General features: G+C 39.6%; 1 pseudogene; it reads right to left on the bottom strand.

The window, feature by feature from the left end:
- Positions 1–2,386: 2,386 nt before the first annotated feature.
- LOC142548964 (uncharacterized) lies at positions 2,387–16,337 on the bottom strand (annotated as a pseudogene).
- Between the last annotated feature and the right edge of the window lie 3,103 nt (positions 16,338–19,440).

The raw sequence follows: 19,440 nt of genomic DNA, 5'->3' as shown, positions 1-19,440 counted from the left end.
TTATAAATATCTTTTCTTTTGCAATATTATATTAGTTTGTTTCTTATTTTATCAGTGAATTCTTGAAATTTCATTATAGAATAGTTTTAAAAATTAATAAATAGTACAATTTCTATATACCTTAGCAAAAAAAAAAAAAAAATTCCAATTCCTAGGAATTTATGAACCTCAATTTCTTTGTAAGAACGAAAAATTAATTGGTTGCAACTGGATAGATACTACTACATCTTCACAGGTAAAATGCATTTTTTGTCCTTTAAACTGTTTCTTTGTTTTGAGGCCACTATTGTTGTTGGGTACTTCACTCTTAATTGTATTACAATGCAATTTGATTAGAGTTAATTAATTATAGTGAAAAAGAGTAAAAAATTTCTTTACAATGAGCCCAAAATGTGTCAACTATAATTATACTACTAAAAATAGTATATAATAAAGTATCGTCTAAATATATCACATAAAAAATAAGCCCACACATAATCAAAATCGACTGCATACAACCAACTCATATCCTCGGGACATGCCCTGATATATAGATACATATATACACTGGGATAGACCACTCAACCTAACTCAAATGTGACTCCCTCCAGAAGTATCATCTCCGGTTTCGTGATAACCTGGAGCATCTGTCATTGTCTACACGCAAAGACAACAACAGCTCCCCTTGCGGGTGATCAAACGCTCTGTATGGAACAACAATAATATATACAACATGTATCTACACAATGATATATGATATGTAATGCATTCATGTCGTACGAATATCAGGTCAAATGCCCATCAAGTGAGCATGTTTCAGAACCAATCGAATCGCTATCAAATCAATGCTCGAGCTGGCACACCGTCCTCAATTAAGTATAAGGGATGATTGTATGATAGCGTCGGCAAAGCTCCATCAAATCCCAAATCTCAATCAAACAATCATCGGGGCCACAAATGACTATGTTTTTACAGGCCACATAATGCCAAACATAGTATCGTGTTCACAAACTCCAGAATCAAATCCAATGATATAAAGGTATCCAAAGATCATAGCTCAACGTGCATGTCATGTATCGATGTATGAATAAAATGATGTGTCTTAACAAAATATTCATTTTATATATCGATATACCAATCATGAATGTCATATATGCCACATCAACTCAACAAATAAGACATATAGACAAATATTCAATCAAATCAATCAAACATATATCATATGACACAGATACTTACCGTATATTACTCGGTCGCAATATATATCTCAATTCTTCATCTCCAGTCAAATGTAGCTTTAATATTTCAGTATAGAAAATCTATCAACATCATTAACATATTCATTTCAATCAATGAATTCATTTAAAATCAATAATTCAAGTTTTATTAATCTTTTGAAACTTTGAAAATCCATATCAAATTGAGATCATAACATAATTCAATTCCGACTTTGAAAAATAGTTTCTTTCCGTTGATTATATCGCATATATTGAAACCACTTCAAATAAATGCTATTTCAGTGATTCAAGAAATAAAAGTTCTGAATCGAGAAGAAACTTACCTCAAAAGAACGCTCTCCACACGAGGATTCTGAATATATAATTGGTTTCGAGTTTCGACAATGTTTCGAGGTAGATTCGGACGAGAGAATTTGATTTCTTTTCTTTTTCGACGTTCGAAGCTTCAACAGCATTACAATGAAAGAAAACTCATTCTTATCACTTTAAATCCAAGGTGTGCACGCTGGGGCGGTAAAGGAATGGCGCCCTAGCGCGCCGAGCTCTGCCTGAAGCGATTTTTACCATGCCGCGCTGGGACGGTAATGATGTTGCGCTCTAGCGCGTCAGGGTTCTGTCTAACAGATGGGATACTGCCTCGTTGGGTCGCAAAAGAAGTTGCTCCCTAGTGCGCCATGTTCTGTCCAGAACACTAGGTTTCGAATTAGCAAAAGTGGTAAACATGAAAGTTTAGATCTATGTCTTGCCTTTCATTTTCCACTGACTTCACTCAATTTAGATATAGGATGCGAAAGTTATGCTAATTCTCCCAAAATGTGTCAGTGCACAAACCTCAATGCACCCGATACACTTCGGAATGATTTTGCCCCTACTTCCAAATGATTTTGGACAAAACTCAAAACATGAAAGTTGTAGTACTATGTATTAGCTTTTTAATGAAATTGGTTTCATTTTATTTGAAATAATACTCAAATAATTATACTGAAAACCGTAACATGTGTCACTTATATATTTCATGCACTTATAATATTATAATTTAATATTATAATTTCATGAATTATCGATAATCAAAATATGATTTACGATAACACAATTCTATAATTTCATGAATTATCGATAATCAAAATATGATTACGATAATACAATACGAGGTCCTTACAATTGTTGCCATGTATGAACACCAGAACAACCACATAAACTTCAGCAAATGAAGGAACAAAAACCAAACTTCGTTGTTTGTCACCCAAACTTCTTACTATCAGAATGAGACAAGCTCCGATCTATAGATTGTAACTGGCTACGAAGATTCTGGCCTTCTTCAAGCAGCCGATCATATTCGAGAAAAAACCTTTCTGATTGTTTTTGCAAAGCTGATGCATTTGATTCTGCGCTGCTCGCCTCTAATTAGCCTTTTCTTCAAGCTGTATCTCAAGTTTCTTGATCCTTTCTTTTAAAGTGGTCATCCCTCCTTCCAGTGCTCTGATTTCCTCAGACACTAAAGGCTTACCATTCTCAAAACCTCGGCTTTGTTTCTTTGCAGCTTCCATGTTCTTCCTTCTTATGCGCAGTTCTCGAATATAATGATGCAGTCTGTCAATCATCAGGCCAAGAAATAGAGAAAAACCTGCAAAAAAAAAAAAAAGAACACTTGCAATGAATGACCAAAAATAAAAATGGAATGTGCACCAGAGAACTGTAATGTCTTGCCTATTTTAGGGACACACTAAACAAACCAAATCCGACTCTGTTGATCCAAGTGAATCCATGAGTTTTACAATCTCACAAATAATGCTTTTAGTCCAAATCATCGTTTCTCAGAATATACGAGTGATGTGATCTCGTTAAAATGAGTGAGCCGGGTACGGGGCTCCAACGGACCAAATCAATAATCTATAATGTTTGGGAATTTGAGTGAAGATAATGGCTTGGATCAACACCTGTAAACAAGAAAGTAACTCGTGAATGGGCGCCGGAGGGATGTCCGGCGTGGCCACTCCGATGCTTAAGTCAGCAGGCTTTTTAATGAACACAAGCAATATTTGAGAGGAAATATGTAAGTGCTTTTAGTTCAAAGATTTCAGAATCATTAAATGACTTTAATACCTGCTATTTATAGTGGAAGAATGGGTAGTTACCTTGATTACCACACCACCTACTAAGTCGGTTTATCATACTAGCTTCTGATGACTTCTCGGACACTCCAAACCCAAGTGGTTCTGACGGATTAGACTGCCTGTATCGATCACACTCGAGTGTGGTGCAATTCTCGAGGTGGCCTGGATAGTTGGTTACCTGGGTACCTGTATGAGAAACCGGGTGGAGAAGAAGTGCCCGGACAACTGGCTTCTGATCCGGGCTATTCAACCGATAACCCGGGTCATCATTAACCCGGACCTTTACAGGGGTATCACCATACATCCTAAAAATAGTCGGGCTAGAGCTTGACTCGCTGTCCCGATCAGTCATGCATGTTTACTCCAAAACATATCCCAGAGTGAATAAGAGCCTTGGGTCTCTAAATATCCTGCAGAAGTGATGAGGTGTCAGGCTTCCATATCTCTCAGGTTTTGAACATTCATCGTTTAGTACTCTCGGGAAATCCAATGAATGTCATTATGCTGCATGCGTTAACAGTGACACCGTCGAAAATTGTTCGTATTCCGAGGTAATAATGAGCCTGTTTCCTCGATACTCGTACACGTCTTTTCATCTGCCTGCTCAATTTCCTAGATTCCCTCTGATCGTCCGATTGGATTCGGATCGACGATGGAGACTGATTCCTTCCTATATATATATACAGTAACCTGCTTACCTATTCTCCAACATTCCATCAATTCAGTCCTCAAGAAGTGCAATGGCGGGTTCCAGTGGTTCGAAAGCTCCCGACATGGCAGCAGAGTTTATGCAAGCAGCTTTTGAGAAACGGAAATCTGAATTGGAAGATGAAGTCTTCCAAAAGATCCTCCATTACTGGGAGGAGCTGCAAGGACTTCAGCTTCTTCACGAGTGGGAGGAGGCTATCACTCCTGAACTGGTGGCCAAGCTTGCAAGGTATCGGGAACGCTTGCAGATTTCTGATACGGAGGACCTCTTTGAGGACGACTTTATCCTCCAACTATTGCTTCATAAAGAGAGGAGGACGCTGCAGAAGATTGCCGACTCCGCTAGCTTTATGAAGGCGTTCACTGGTAGCTCTGTAAAGAGTTTTGTGATTAAGTGGATAGCCTCTGTAGAAGAGGAATTTTTTAATGTAACGGGTAAAGAATTCCCGGAATAATAATAATAATAATAATAATAAAAAAATGCTTATCTAGTTACTCTTATTGTCCGTATTTCATTGACACCGCATGATATATGTACCATAAAATGAATCAGAATAAATATCCAGAACTGATAAGTGATCAACTGAAAAAACCGGGCCCTAAAATTCCCAGGGCTCAAAATGAAGTACCGGGGCCTTACTTTTCCCGGGATTAAGATAAGATGCCGGGGCCTCAGACCTCCCGGGCTTAAGATGAGATCTTGGGTAACCCACGGGGTGCCATGATAACGCGTGCCCTTTCTATCAACGTTCAGGAACGTTTCGTATTTCGAGGAGCCGATAAGTCTGACATTTTTAATTATTGCGTGTGTCCTGTCGTAAGCCTGGTACAATTTTCTAGGCAAATCGTGGTCGTCCACGCGTGCTTTTTAAATAAACGGCTGAGATCTTCCCCCACCGCCTATATATACTAACTAACAGGTTTTCCAAAAATTACTCTCAAATTTTAAATTGCAGCGAAGCTCTTGCGAATTCTCTTCTCGAGACTCTATTTGTGCGAAATCATTTCCGGCAACCTTCCACCGCATATATCGTCGTAAGTTTTCTTCTTTTAAAATGTCTCACTCCACTTCTTCCACCTCAGGAGCGAATGCGTGAGGCTCTCCTAGCGCTGAGTCTTCCGCACTTCGTTCCGATTCTCCTCCCTCTCCCCCACGTCGCTCCATCACCCAACCTTCTAAAAAACCAGTGGCACTTCCAACCAAACCTCTCTTTTCTAAACCTTTATCTTCTGGCCACTCCCGGGCCCGAGCTCTTGCGAAGAACAAGGGTAAGGGTAAAGCCAAGGTCTCGAGTCCTCGGGCGGTCGAGATCCCGGGAACTCCCTGGTTCTCCTCTATGCGAAGCGCCTTACGCTTGGGGGCGATGAGGAACTCCGAGCGCTGGGCAATATTCCTTCTTCCATTTCTATCTTGATACCTGGGCCCTCTGATAGGGCCGATAACCCTCCTCCTAGGTACACAACTTTCTTTCGGGACCAGGTTAGGAATGGTCTTCGGTTTCCCGTTCATCCCTTTTATATTGATGTTGCCAAATTTTTTGGTGTACCTGTCAATCAATTTCATCCCAATTCTTTCAGGATTATGGCCTCGGCCTATGTCCTTTTTAAAATGAATAATCTTCTCATCACCCCCCTCATCCTTCACTATTATTTTTCTTGCCATTTCTGGGATAATGCATTTTCCCTTAAATCCCGGTTAAACGCCCGATTCCTCGATGACATCCCTTCCTCTCAAAAGGGATGGAAATGAAGATTTTTTTACATCCAACTCCCGGTCCTTTACCTTGTCTAACCCGGTTTCTCCCTTCCCTTCCCCAACAACCTTCCCTTCCTCCATCCTATAAATTTGAGGAGCCTTTCCTCCTGAGTCAAACCCTCGTGGAGGGACACAAGTACTCCTCTTCCATTCTTATCTCAGAAGAGAACTTAGTGGCCTACGGGTTGAGTGCCCGAGCTGAGGACCCCATAGACCGGGTAATTGATGAGGTGGCTGGCTCGGGCTCTCAACTCGGTACATACTTTATCTTCTGTGCTTCCTTATTCCTTTATCCTGTTTATTTAATGTATCATAACCCTGTCACTCCTCTATGCAGATAACTTTGAGATGCAAGCAGCTTTTGCTAAAAGGCGTGCAGCTGAGAAGGCAGCCCGAGAGAAGGAAATGGCGGCTCGTCGGGCAGCTGCGGAAGAAAAGAAACAATGGGATGCAGAAGCGGCAGCCTTGAGAGCTGAGGTGTCCCGGGAAGAACCTCCCCAGGATGGCGCTTCCCAGGCGATGACTGAGAACTCGGAGGAATCTAAAGATCTCATTCCCCTCACTCAGAGAAAACGAAAAGCTACTGCAGAACCCGAGCTGGTTATTCTCGAAGACCCTTCCGAGGGTGACCAAGGCGCCTTCCGATCTGCTCCACCTCCTCCTCTCCCCCCCCAGTCTAATGAAGAACCTCGCCAAGAGCTCCCTCCAACCGACCAGCTTTCTTTGGCTAACATCTTCTTCGAAGGGGCTTCCGCTGTTGGTGTTAAGCGTTTCAAGAAGGTGCTCAGCCCTGCTGAGACAGCTATCCTGAAAAGCACTCCTTCTAGTGTGAGGTTTTTGGAGGGGTCCAACCGTCTTCTGTCTGTAAGCTTTATTCTTTTATTTCTTTTCCCTCTCTCTCCCTCCCCCCTTTTTCTTTTTTTTTTTTAAGATTCCTTCTTGTCCAGGCTGCCCAGATGCTAGTCTCGGCCTTTGAAGAGGTGGCAGCGGTGGCAACCAAGAAGGGTAAGCAAGCCCGGGCGGCTCAGGATATTCATGACCATCTCCAAGGAGAGATGGCCCGGGCTCAGAAGCTTCACGATGAGACAACTGCCAGTCTCCAAGCTTCCTTGGAAGCAGTTAATCAAGAGCTGGCCGCGGCTCAACTTTCTCGTGATGAGAGCATAGCCCGGGAGGAGGCTTCTCAGAGGCAAACTGCGTTCCTGGCATCTCGGATTAGCTATCTCGAGGATGAAGCCAGTGCCCAGCAACATCGGGCCGAAGTTGCTGAAGATAAGCTCAGACTTCTTCAGCTGACCCATGAAGAATGGAGGACTATTTTCCTTCAATCGGCGGAATTCCAAGCAGCTGTTGAAGATAGGGCCTACAAATACTTTTCGATTGGCTTTGAGAAATGCCAGGAGCAATTTGAGGAGATAGGTCTGATTCTGACAGATAAGGAGGGCTTTCCTGATATTGATAAGGCCATTGCTTCCCTTCCCAAAGATGATGCTATCGAGAAAGAGGCTGAGAAGACTCCCGGGGAATCCGGAGAACCATCAGGGCAGTAGACTTTAGAATAGGCCTGTAATTTACTCTGTATTTTTTCCTTTGTATTTCTTGCCTTTGAACTTTGTAAGGAAATGTTGATTTCTTTTCGTCGCTGTGCTTTTTTCAATATGATTTTTGACAATTTTTCCGCAACCCGGGTAATGCAATAACTTATGAGTATTTCTTAGTAGGAGAAAACGGTAATTTCAATCGAATACCCGGGGTCCCGATCCATACGTTAAATAAGTAGCTTAACTAATACTCCAGATGTAGAGATTTAAACCTGAACTCAAAAGGAGCATTTCTTGGATTCCACAAACCAGGGTGTAGTGCCCTGAGCTTTTAAGAACCAAGGAGCATTTACATCTATTATGCATAGTACTTCTGTAAGTTAAACACATTCCAAGGCCTTTTGAGGGAGACGTCCCTGCTGCATCTTCTAAATAAAAAGATCCCGAGTTGACTCTCCGAGTGATTTTGTAAGGTCCTTCCCATCGGGCTTCCAGCTTCCCAACTTCCTCAGCAGGGTTGACTTTTTTCATGACTAAATCCCCAACTTGGAAGTCTCGAATGCGGACCTTCTTGTTATATGATTTCATCACCCGATTTCTGTATGCCTCCATTCGAATAATGCCATGTTCCTTTTTTCTTCTATTAAGTCCAATTCCATGGCCCTGCTCTAATCATTGTCCTCCGGGTAAGATTCTACCCGGGAAGAAGTTTGCCCGATCTCTACTGGAAGAACTGCTTCAGAACCATATACCAAATTGAAGGGTGTTTCTTGAGTAGGTGCCCGGGGAGTAGTTCTGTAAGCCCATATGACACTAGGTAACTCCTCCACCCAATTCTTTCATTTACCCTGAAGTCTTGCCTTTAATGCTTGCACAATGACTCTATTGACAACTTCTGTTTGACCATTGGCTTGGGGATATGCAACAGAGGTAAAAGATTGAGTGATTTTCATTTCCTGGAACCATGATGTAATTCTTTTGCCTTGAAATTGTCTTCCATTGTCCGAGATTATTTTCCTGGGCACTCCGAACCGGCACACAATGTTCTTCCACAAAAATTTCAATACTTCCTGCTCGGTGATCTTTGCTAAAGGCTCAGCTTCAACCCACTTGGAAAAGTAGTCAACAGCTACTAGTAAGAATTTTTTCTGAGCCCGGGCAACCGAAAAAGGACCCACGATGTCCATGCCCCATTGATCGAAAGGGCAGGATGCCCAAATAGGCTTCATGAGAGTGGTCGGGCTGTAGCTGAAATACAAATTTGGACCAAACGAGCAGAATCTTGTTTTAAGGTGGGCCACCAGAATCCAGCAAGCATTGTTTTTCGAGTTAAAGACATTCCTCCGAGGTGCTCGGCACAACACCCCTCATGAATATCTCGAAGAACATAATCCACCTATTTTTCATTTAAACACTTCAAAAGCGGTCCTTGGAATGATCTTCTGTACAAAATTTTATTTAAGAGAACAAACCCGGGAGCTTGTCTTTTGATCTTCTGAGCTCGGGCTTTATCCTCAGGGAGCTCATGGTTCGTAATGTACGCGATCAGCGGTGTCATCCATGAATCTTCAGGCATGGGTGATGCTTCTTCCTCCGTAGAGAGAACCAGCCGAGTAATATGCAGCACCTCCCGGGTATTAACTTCTGATAAGAAAGCATCCATTTTAGCCAAAGCGTCTGCCTCACTGTTTTCTTCCCGGGGTAATTGTTCAATACTCCAATCCATGAATCTTTCTGCTTGGGCTCGAATGAGCAGTAAATATTTAAGCATCCTGTCATCCTTAGCCTCATAAATGCCCTTTATTTGTTGAGTGATGAGCTGTGAATCAGAATATAGAATAATACGAGAAGCTTCAACTTCCCGGGCAGCTCGAATACCTGCAAGAACAGCCTCATACTCAGCTTCATTGTTGGTTATCCGGGAATCAATTCTTAATGCTAATTTGACCTTTTCTCCCAGGGGAGACACTAACACCACCCCTACTCCGCACCCCACCAGGCTAGATGCCCCATCCACTGATACTTTCCATACCTCCTCCTCGCTGGGCTGGATCATTTCAGATAAGAAATCTGACAAAGCCTGCGCTTTAATGGCCACTCGGGGCTTGTACTCGATGTCATATTCACCCAACTCTACTGTCCATTTTATCATTCGCCCGGATACTTCAGAGTGAGTCATGATCCTACCCAGAGGACTATTGGTAAGAACAATAACCTGATGTGACAGAAAGTAAGGTTTAGCTTCCGAGCGGTCATGACCAGGGCCAAAGCAATTTTCTCCATTTCGCTATACCGGAGCTCGGGCCCCCTCAGAGCATGGCTGACATAATAGACAGGTTTTTGATCAGTTCCTTCCTCTTTTATTAGAACAGAGCTGACAACATACTCTGCAGCGGACAGGTAGACATATAATTTTTCTCTAGGTTCTGGTTTCACCAACACCGGGAGCCCGGCAAGATGAATTTTCAAGTCCTGGAAGGCCTGTTCACATTTCTCATCCCATCCGAATTGTTGGGCCTTCCTTAAGACTTGAAAAAAAGGATAACTCTGGTGTGCTGATCAGGAAATAAATCTGGAAAGGGAAGCAATTCTCCCAGTTAGCTTTTGTACCTCCTTGACAGATCGGGGAGATGGCATGCTTAGCACAGATTTGACTTTCTCTTGATTCACCTCGATCCCTCGTTCTGTCACAATGAATCCCAAGAATTTGCCACTCTTCACGCCAAAAATACACTTGGCAGGATTAAGCTTGATTCCATAATGCATGAGAGTCGCAAAAGTTTCTTCTAGATCACTAATAAAGCTGGCACCCTCTCGGGATTTGGATAGAATATCATCCACATAGACTTCCACATTCCGTCCCAGCTGCTTCTCAAAGACTTTATCCATCAGACGCTGGTAAGTAGTCCCTGCATTCTTCAACCCGAAAGGCATTACAATATAACAAAATGTACCTCCCGAGGTGATGAAGCTAGCTTTGTCTTGATCCTTTTTAGCCAGAGGGATTTGATGGTACCCCTGGTATGCGTCCATGAAACTTAGCAATTCATAGCCCGAGGTGGAATCCACCAGCTGATCAATCCTGGGCAGAGGATAATGATCTTTGGGGCACGCCTTGTTGAGATCGCGGAGGTCTACACACATGCGCCACCTCCCGGTGGATTTGGGTACCAAGACTACATTCGAAAGCCATGTGGGGAATTGAATTTCCCGAATGTGGCCAGTTTTCAGAAGCTCCTTAATTTGCGCATCAATTACTTTGTCCTTTTCAGGGCCAAAGTGCCTCTTTTTTTGTTTTACTGGATGAGATCCAGGGAGGATGTTCAATTGATGTTCTGCTATCAAGGGAGAAATCCCTGTCAACTTCTGTTGGGACCAAGCAAACACACGAATATTAGTTTTTAAACAAAGAATCAGACTGACCCGAGTGGGTATACTGAGATCTCGGGCCACCCGGATTTGCTGGCCTGGTCCGATTTCTATTACTTCTTGTTCTTCTTCTGCCAGAAAATGCACCTCTCCTCTCCCCATCGTTCTTTCCCCGTCTACCCTTTCCTTCTTCCCTTCCTTCCTTGTTCTACTCTGATCCGCCCGGACTGCCTCCACATAGCATTTCCGAGAGGATGGTTGATCTCCTCGGACTTCTCCCACCCGAGCTCCTACTGGAAATTTTATCTTTTGGTGGTATGTGGATGCTATGGCTCTCAATTCGTTCATAGCCGGTCTCCCCAAAATGATATTATATGATGACGGGGAATCCACTATGGTGAATGAAGTCATCACCGTCCTCTTAAGATCCTGAGAACCCAAGGTTAATGGCAACATGATCTCCCCTTCCGGGTAAACCATATGGTCAGCAAAACCAAAGAGGGCAGTCTCCACAGCCTCTAGGTGGTAGCCCTGCAAATCCATCTGTACAAAGGCATCTTTAAAAATTACATTTACAGAGCTGCCTGAGTCCACAAAGACCCGTAGAACTATCATAATTCGCCAGCTCGGGCTTGGATCACCAGTGCGTCGTTGTGGGGCAGATTCACCCCTCTCAAATCTTCCGGGCCAAAACTAATGATCGCCTCATTCCTTCTTGCTCCTTCTATCTCCAAACATTCCCTCCTGCTTCTTCCCTTCCTCGCCCGGTTAGAATCTCCATAAGTAGAGCCTCCTAATATCATTTTGATCATTCCTGTGGCAGGGGGCAAATTCTTTTTTCTCTCGGGCTCAGGCTCCCTTCTTCTACTGGGCTCAATCCTCGGGATATTCCTCACACTTCCTCCTCGGGCGCTGGATCCTGGTGGCCGAGATGTCCAAGGTGGCACTCTCGGCCTCTGACTATTGTTACTGGGTCCCGGGATGAAGGGTGAGGCATAATTCCCCTTTAGTGCCTTGCAGTTTTCAGTGTTATGGTGGCATACTTTGTGAAAAGAGCAAAATCCACTCTTTCTGGCCGGGATAACTGATGATCCGGGGCCAAATCTCTGCTGTACTCCTGCACTTCCCTCTCCCGAGCAATTTTCAGAGGCACGTGGTGAGAAAAGTGCCCTGTATTGCCTCTTTTCTGTCCCCTCTCTTCGGGCTTAGACATCCGGTCTCCTTTTTCCTTTCTCACAGCGTCCCTCTTTTGTTTCTGGGCCTCCTCCATATTGATATATTTTTCTGCTCGCGACAATAGATCCTCGAAATCTCCCGGCACCTTCTTAGTCAGTGACTTGAAGAACTCACCCTCTCTCAAACCCTGGGTGAATGCAGTAGTCTTTGTTTCGGTGGCACAAGTAGGGACGTCTAGGGCCACTCTGTTGAATCTTCTGATATAGACCCTTAAACTCTCTTCTGGGTTCTGCTTAACTTCAAAAACACTAAAAGCAGTCTTTTTGTACTTTTTACTGCTGCTAAAATGGTGTAAAAACACCTTCTGGAAGTCTCCAAAGGAACTGATACTTTGGGAAGTCAAGCCTTCGAACCACCTCTGAGCCGAATCCACCAGTGTTGTTAGGAACACCTTGCACTTGATTCTATCAGTGTAACAGTGCAACATGGCCATATTTTCAAACCTGGCCAGGTGTTACTCCGGGTCTGCATTGCCATCATAGTCTTTCACCTTCGCAGATTTGAAATTTCCAGGAAGAGGCTCCCGGACGATGATATCAGAAAACGGGCATCCTCTCGGGACTGCCCGGGCAACGCTCCGTCTTTCCAACTGTCCTTCCAAGACCTTCATCTTCTGCCTTAATTCCATCAATTCCTCTGCCACGGTAGGAGATTTGGACCCAGCGCTGGATCCCTCGTCTTCTCCTACCATCTCGTTATCCCTCCTTCCCTGCCCCTGCTCCTGCTCCTGCTCAAATCCCTGATCACGTCCCTGCTTATCACCGGGTGGTGTGACAGGGTGAGAGACCTCCTTCCTGGCCATAGCTAGCACAACGGCATCGGCCATCATTTTCTTTAACTCTTCCGGGGTCAGGGTAATGAGGTTTGTTCCAATGTTATTAACATCAGCTTGTCTTGAAGTTTGCCCCCCATCACCCTGGGCGTGAGAATTACCCTGGTTGGTTCTTCTCGTACGAGCCATATCAACGTCTCGAACTCAGTGTTTTCCCACAGACGGCGCCAATGATGTGATCTCGTTAAAATGGGTGAGCCGGGTACGGGACTCCAACGGACCAAATCAATAATTTATAATGTTTGGGAATTTGAGTGAAGATAATGGCTTGGATCAACACCTGTAAACAAGAAAGTAACTCGTGAATGGGCGTCGGAGGGATGTCCGGCGTGGCCACTCCGATGCTTAAGTCAGCAGGCTTTTTAATGAACACAAGCAATATTTGAGAGGAAATATGTAAGTGCTTTTAGTTCAAAGATTTCATAATCATTAAATGACTTTAATACCTGCTATTTATAGTGGAAGAATGGGTAGTTACCTTGATTACCACACCACCTACTAAGTCGATTTATCATACTAGCTTCTGATGACTTCTCGGACACTCCAAACCCAAGTGGTTCTGACGGATTAGACTGCCTGTATCGATCACACTCGAGTGTGGTGCAATTCTCGAGGTGGCCTGGGTAGTTGGTTACCTGGGTACCTGTTTGAGAAACCTGGGTGGAGAAGAAGTGCCCGGGCAGCTGGCTTCTGATCCGGGCTATTCAACCGATAACCCGGGTCATCATTAACCCGGACCTTTACAGGGGTATCAACGAGTTTGAAAAATGGTTCACATGGAAAAGTTCATAATTTTATGTTAAACGTCCGTAAGAACAACAATAAAATAATATTCTAATACAAATTAACCTTACAAATATAAATCTTCCACCAAAAACCTGAGCTAAAAGTTCCATTTTAAACATAAACAACACAACAAATACAGTCGAAATGGTATTTTTTAAATTAATTAATAGATACATCAAGAAACCTACTCAAGCAATACAAAATATCAATCGATGTACTTTGAATACAAAATTCACTCCAAAAGATTCAATGAACCAAGCTCAAATGATTTATGAGAGGGTATTTTGGTGTTTTGTTCATCGTACTCATTTAAGTAATGCTACATGCTCAACACATGTCCGCTGAGTGAATTATGATAATATATGAATGAATGGTCATGATTTATCACTCAACACACATATGATGCCGGAGGATTATATCACTACCCGTATGGGTAGCATCTAAATTCGGACGTAGAACATTTATGTTGGGTCCCTTTATCTTCCTTGAATTTTAATACTTCAAGCGGTCCAAACCTTAAATCAAATCCATCATTAATACACTTATTGCAGTAACATAAATAAAAGTAAACTACATGAATTAACTCACGCATCAAAGTTATTCACTATAAGGTCCAAATAAATAAGTAAAAACAAGCAAAGAATTACATTGCGTTGTATTTTTCATACATCAGTTAAGTTAGGGGGGTGTATTGGTTATAGAATTTTAATGATTTTTATGGAGTTTAAAAGTCTAGAGGTATTCAAACTAGACTTTTATATACTCCATAAAAGTTTAGTGGTATTCAATGTAAACTTTTATAGAATTTTAAAAAGTCATGTGGTATTCAAACTTGACTTTTAAAAACTCTACAAAAGTCTATAGGTATTCAAAATGTCAATAGACTTTTAATGACTCTATGGAATTCTATTAAGTACAAGAATTATAGTCTAAGGTACAACAATAAAATGTCAACAAAAGTCTTTGATTCAACCTAAAGATTTGGATGTACATTTAATTGAGAAATCTCCCAAATTCAATACAAACTTTCATTTTTTTCTCATCTATTTATTTTTCCTTTTATTTGTACTTTTTAAAAACATAATTAAAATTTAATTTTTTTATTAATTATTATATAACATTTTATTTTTAATTATTTTCTTTAATTTTAGTTAATCTATATATTAAATTATTGTATAAGCAAATTCATACCGATGCTATACCAAAATTTTCGGTATACTGAACCAAAAAAACCTTACATTTTAAAAAAATTTATAATTTATTGTTTTAAAATATTATATATTTTAAAATTTTTGTATATTTTTCGGTATTTCGGTATATACCAAAATTTTCAAATTGGATATAGTTACCGTACCGAAAAATTCGGTATTGTTACCGTACCGTATCGAAATCTTCGGTATACTTAAAATTCGATAAATTCAATATTTTTTTGTTATGATAATCTCGGTATACCGAAACTTCGGTATTTTTTCCCACCCCTAACAGGGTTTGTATTGAAATGTGCTGTATTACACAATTTTCTTTGAAAGAAGTGTCAATTTGATGAATTTCAAATTGAACTAGATACTGAAGCTCAATTGTCTTCATCAGCACAAGTTTATGAAGGTGACGACTTTGATCAGTTATTTAATACTCAAAAACAACAACGAGCAAATGCTAATGCATGGATGGAATATCATAGCCAATGGAATGTAGAATAATGTTGATCAAATTGTCAGTAATGATTAGATTTTTTTTTATAAAAGACTACTCATTATTTTGAGTGTTCTTTTAATAAAATTTTATTATGAACTTATAAAAATATTATTCATTAATATGTTGAATTGACATAAAGAATTGAAATTTTGATTTCAATAAATTGGATAGTTCATTTGTCGTTTTTCACAAATTAAATTGATTTAACTTTTAAGTAAGTAAAATTCATTTACATTCATAAATAAAAAAAATAATTTAAAATTGAAGAGGTTATCTATATTCCAATAATTATTTTAAAAAAATTAATAAAAAATAAATTACAATTATAAACTACAAAATTCACATAATTCTATAAAAAATTTATAAAAGTCTACAAAAAGCTTGAAAAAAAGTCTATAAGAATCTATGAAATTTGTTTTACAATTTCCATGAGATTCCATAAAAGTCAATAAAATTCTATCAACTCCACAAAAATCCATCATTTAAAAAAAATCATTAAAAATTTTTGAAAGTATAAATGAACGCACACCTTTAATTTCTTGTACAAAAATTTTACCCATGAGAGAAGTTTCGATAAGGTTCTTAGTTAGGAGAACCTGATCCGTGGGATGGACCTCGCCATCCTCGGTCCTACGTCTCTGGAAAGCCACCACACTGTACAAGATGGACATCATCATAATGAAAACAGTCCCCGCCACCGTCTTCACGACGATTGAGCACGGCCGCGTTTGGCCCGGTCCAGACTCAATATCACCAGCTTCCTTAGCGGCGTCTTGAACACGAACACAACAATCAGAGCCATCTCCGCAAACACCAGCGAAAACAGCAGCTGGAACATCTTGATTGTACGAACAAAAGCAGATTCCAGAGTTGGGGTTATACTGCGAAAGAGAAAGCATTCGAGTGAGTGATCATTAGAAAATGCGAGCAGAGATGAGGAAGAACAAAGGTGGGTTTTAATTGGATCCGACAACCCAAGCCAAGCAGCTTCGGCCCGGGTCTTCATATCATCAATCGAACATTTAATAGAGAGGACTTTTAGTGCATCTATTTACTTGGGTCCCCATACTCTTTGAAATTTATGCCGACGTCCCATTTTATCAACCGGTTATTTTGATTTGACATTTTTTATATTTCGATGTAAGTCATAGTAGGCATGACTAAGGTTCCTCGGTTCTGACATGTTTCGGTGTCGGAGTTGTAGGAATTGGACAGAACCGGTTTTCCAGTTACAAGGTATAATCTTGAAACCAATTGGAACCATAATAAGTCCAATTCGATATCATCGGACCGGTTCCGGTCCGTTTTCGAGCCCACGTGCTGTGAAACAAGGCTGGAAACGCACCCACATTTTATGATCTGTCTGAGAAATTCACAGACCAAGTGCCCCCTTTTGGGCTCACCCATGCTCCATTTCTATTCGAGAATTTATCGGATAGAAACAGGAGCACAAGGACGCTCGTTTTGGAGGCGTCTCCTTTCCCTTACTTTGATGGGATTTTGGAGCGCTATTATTTTCCTGCATTGCTTTTGTTGGAGTCTTTCTTTGTTTTCGTTGCTTAATTTCAATTCATTAAGTCCAACCATTCCAACCTACTATATTTAAATTACGAACAATATAAAAAAAATAAGTATTATTTATTGAAATTTCAATTTAGAATATCATTCAAATTTCAGCTAAAATAAATTATATATCAGTTTTCATCATAATTAAAAATATATATATATTTCTAGAATGTTCTTCTTCTTTATAAATAATATTGACTCCCAAACACGTCGATAATATCTATCGTCTTATTTTTTCAACGATAAACCAATTTTGTAGTAATAGAATCATGACAAGTTATTTTAAACAAATATTGTATTTATGAGCTCCGATTACTCCTCTGTTGATAAGGCCAACTCAGATGCTATGCTTGAGCACTAAAATGCAAATACATCTCTTGCAATTGATGATAAGATTACATATTGTCTTGAATTTTCTTTCCACCACTATAAAAGGTCGAAGTTATCTCCCATTTAAAAATTCTGATTCAAAAAAAAATTGTAGTTCATTTGACGAGCTTGTAAAAGCTGCTTTTATTTTACATTTATAGTGTACTAAAGTTCGTAGAAAGTTAATTTTGGTTGATTTCTCAACCAAAGTTTCTTCCAACTCTGGCTCCTTATCAAATCATGTTCACTAGAATACAATTGAAACATTTTATGGAAAGATTACAGTCGTAGACGTCCCTATGATCATCAAGACTCTTCTCTAGAAATTTACCATAATATTCAAAAATATTTATTATGACCTCTCATTTTGACTTTGGTAAAGTAAATTTGCTAGACAAGGCACATGTGAGATTACCTTCCAATATTTTTTAAATATCTCTTCCATTTTTGCAACAAATTGTGATAAGATCTTATCATCTCTATATTCAACAAATTTATAAAACATATTGAAAATAAGATAAATGAAAGGGAAGTGCTATAATAATTAATGCTAGAAATTTTTTAGTTGTGTCTTTAATTGTTTCTAATAAAGCAATACATTTAGTAATAAATCTCAATAATTTTTTTGAGTTGAAAAGAAGATGTAGCAATAAAATTATAAAACAGATTGAGCAAATCTTTATATTATAATATTGTATTGAGTAAATGATAAAGAAAAATTCAACAAGTTTCAACTATAGTATGAAACATTTTATATCTATCATTACTTTCACATAAATGTTTAAGTTCGTTGTCATGTGTTTTTTTACGCATCAATTAACCACAACATTTGAATTTTTATATCTCATTACAACCATTATAGTGGAACCATATTTAACACATATTAATTATATGACATGTACATTTAACATAAAATAATTTATCATTTAACATCGGTTTGAGAATGATATTTAATTGTCTTATCGCAACATTATTGTTTGATGCAATGTCGAATGTGATGGACATAATTTTATTTTCAATATGATAATATCTACAAATATTTACGATATATCTAGAAATTGTGTAACAAATGTGTATTTCATATAAATATTCCAAAGCTTTTTTTTTTGTTTGCAAACACCAAGTATCATCAATCCAGTTATATGTAATGACAAGATAAGATACATTTTTAATATTATTATAAGTATCAGTTGTCAAACTAACTATGCACTTAATTTTTGAAAGATGATCAACTAATGATTTTTTTATATCCCTCATAAGTTTCAAGACAATATTTCCTAAGCCTTGAAAATTTTAGAAAACTATTGGATAGTGGTGGCAAATTCGACAAAACCATCATGCTCACAAATAAAAATGAAATGTCTACTTCTTAAATACTACTGAGAAATATATATCTTTTTAAATCTATGACGTAAAATACACACAAACTCATATACATAAAATAAGTCAACCATCTATTTTAAAGGTAAGCCAACAACTGAATAAAAATAACTGCAGTTGACAAATCTTAAAAGTGTAATCGATCTCACAGTCTACTGTTTCAAAAGAAAAACTCAAACATGTTTCCAAGAATCTGTCAAATCAACCGCTTATTAAAATTCATAAACATTTAAAAATACGATCTAAACTCATGTATCAAAAATCGTAATGTGCGGAAGAAATGCAAGGTCCTCAGGTTTTCACGTGCACCCCAACTCAGCCTACTTAGTCTTCAGCACCTCCAATCTCCTCATCAACAAACTGTTCACCTGTACCAATCACACCTAGTGAATCTAAAGACTCAACATACTTGAACCATTATAACAAGTACATATATATATCATGCAACAGTGAAAAATACTGTAAGCAAAATAACTTTCATGATCTTCAAAAGCATGAACATAAACGTAAACATATTCATATCAAATCATGGCATATCATATCATCATATACCTATTCATTTTTCTTTTATTGAATTCAGATTATTAGTTGTGACTTTTGTATCAGCTCTAAGTCGATGGATTCATCTGCGTAAAACCCAACATGTATCGTGAATAATCATTCCAAAACATGTATTATGGTGTGAAAGACGAGAAAGTAAGGGAATCAGCGTGCCTTAGTATAAAAACGCTTAAAGAAATCGAACCAACGAAGCGAGGGACGAGCACCGAGAGACGGGACAAGCTTCTACTGATTTTTTCTTGCAAAAATGCACAAAGCTGCTGTTTTGTTTTCTTGAGATGGGCGGCTGAGAGAGGGGAGGTTGGGGGTC

The sequence above is a fragment of the Primulina tabacum genome, chromosome 6, assembly GCF_025594145.1.
Source record: "Primulina tabacum isolate GXHZ01 chromosome 6, ASM2559414v2, whole genome shotgun sequence".
In the NCBI taxonomy this organism is placed as follows: Eukaryota; Viridiplantae; Streptophyta; class Magnoliopsida; order Lamiales; family Gesneriaceae; genus Primulina; species Primulina tabacum.
This window is presented reverse-complemented; position numbering and strand designations above follow the sequence as displayed.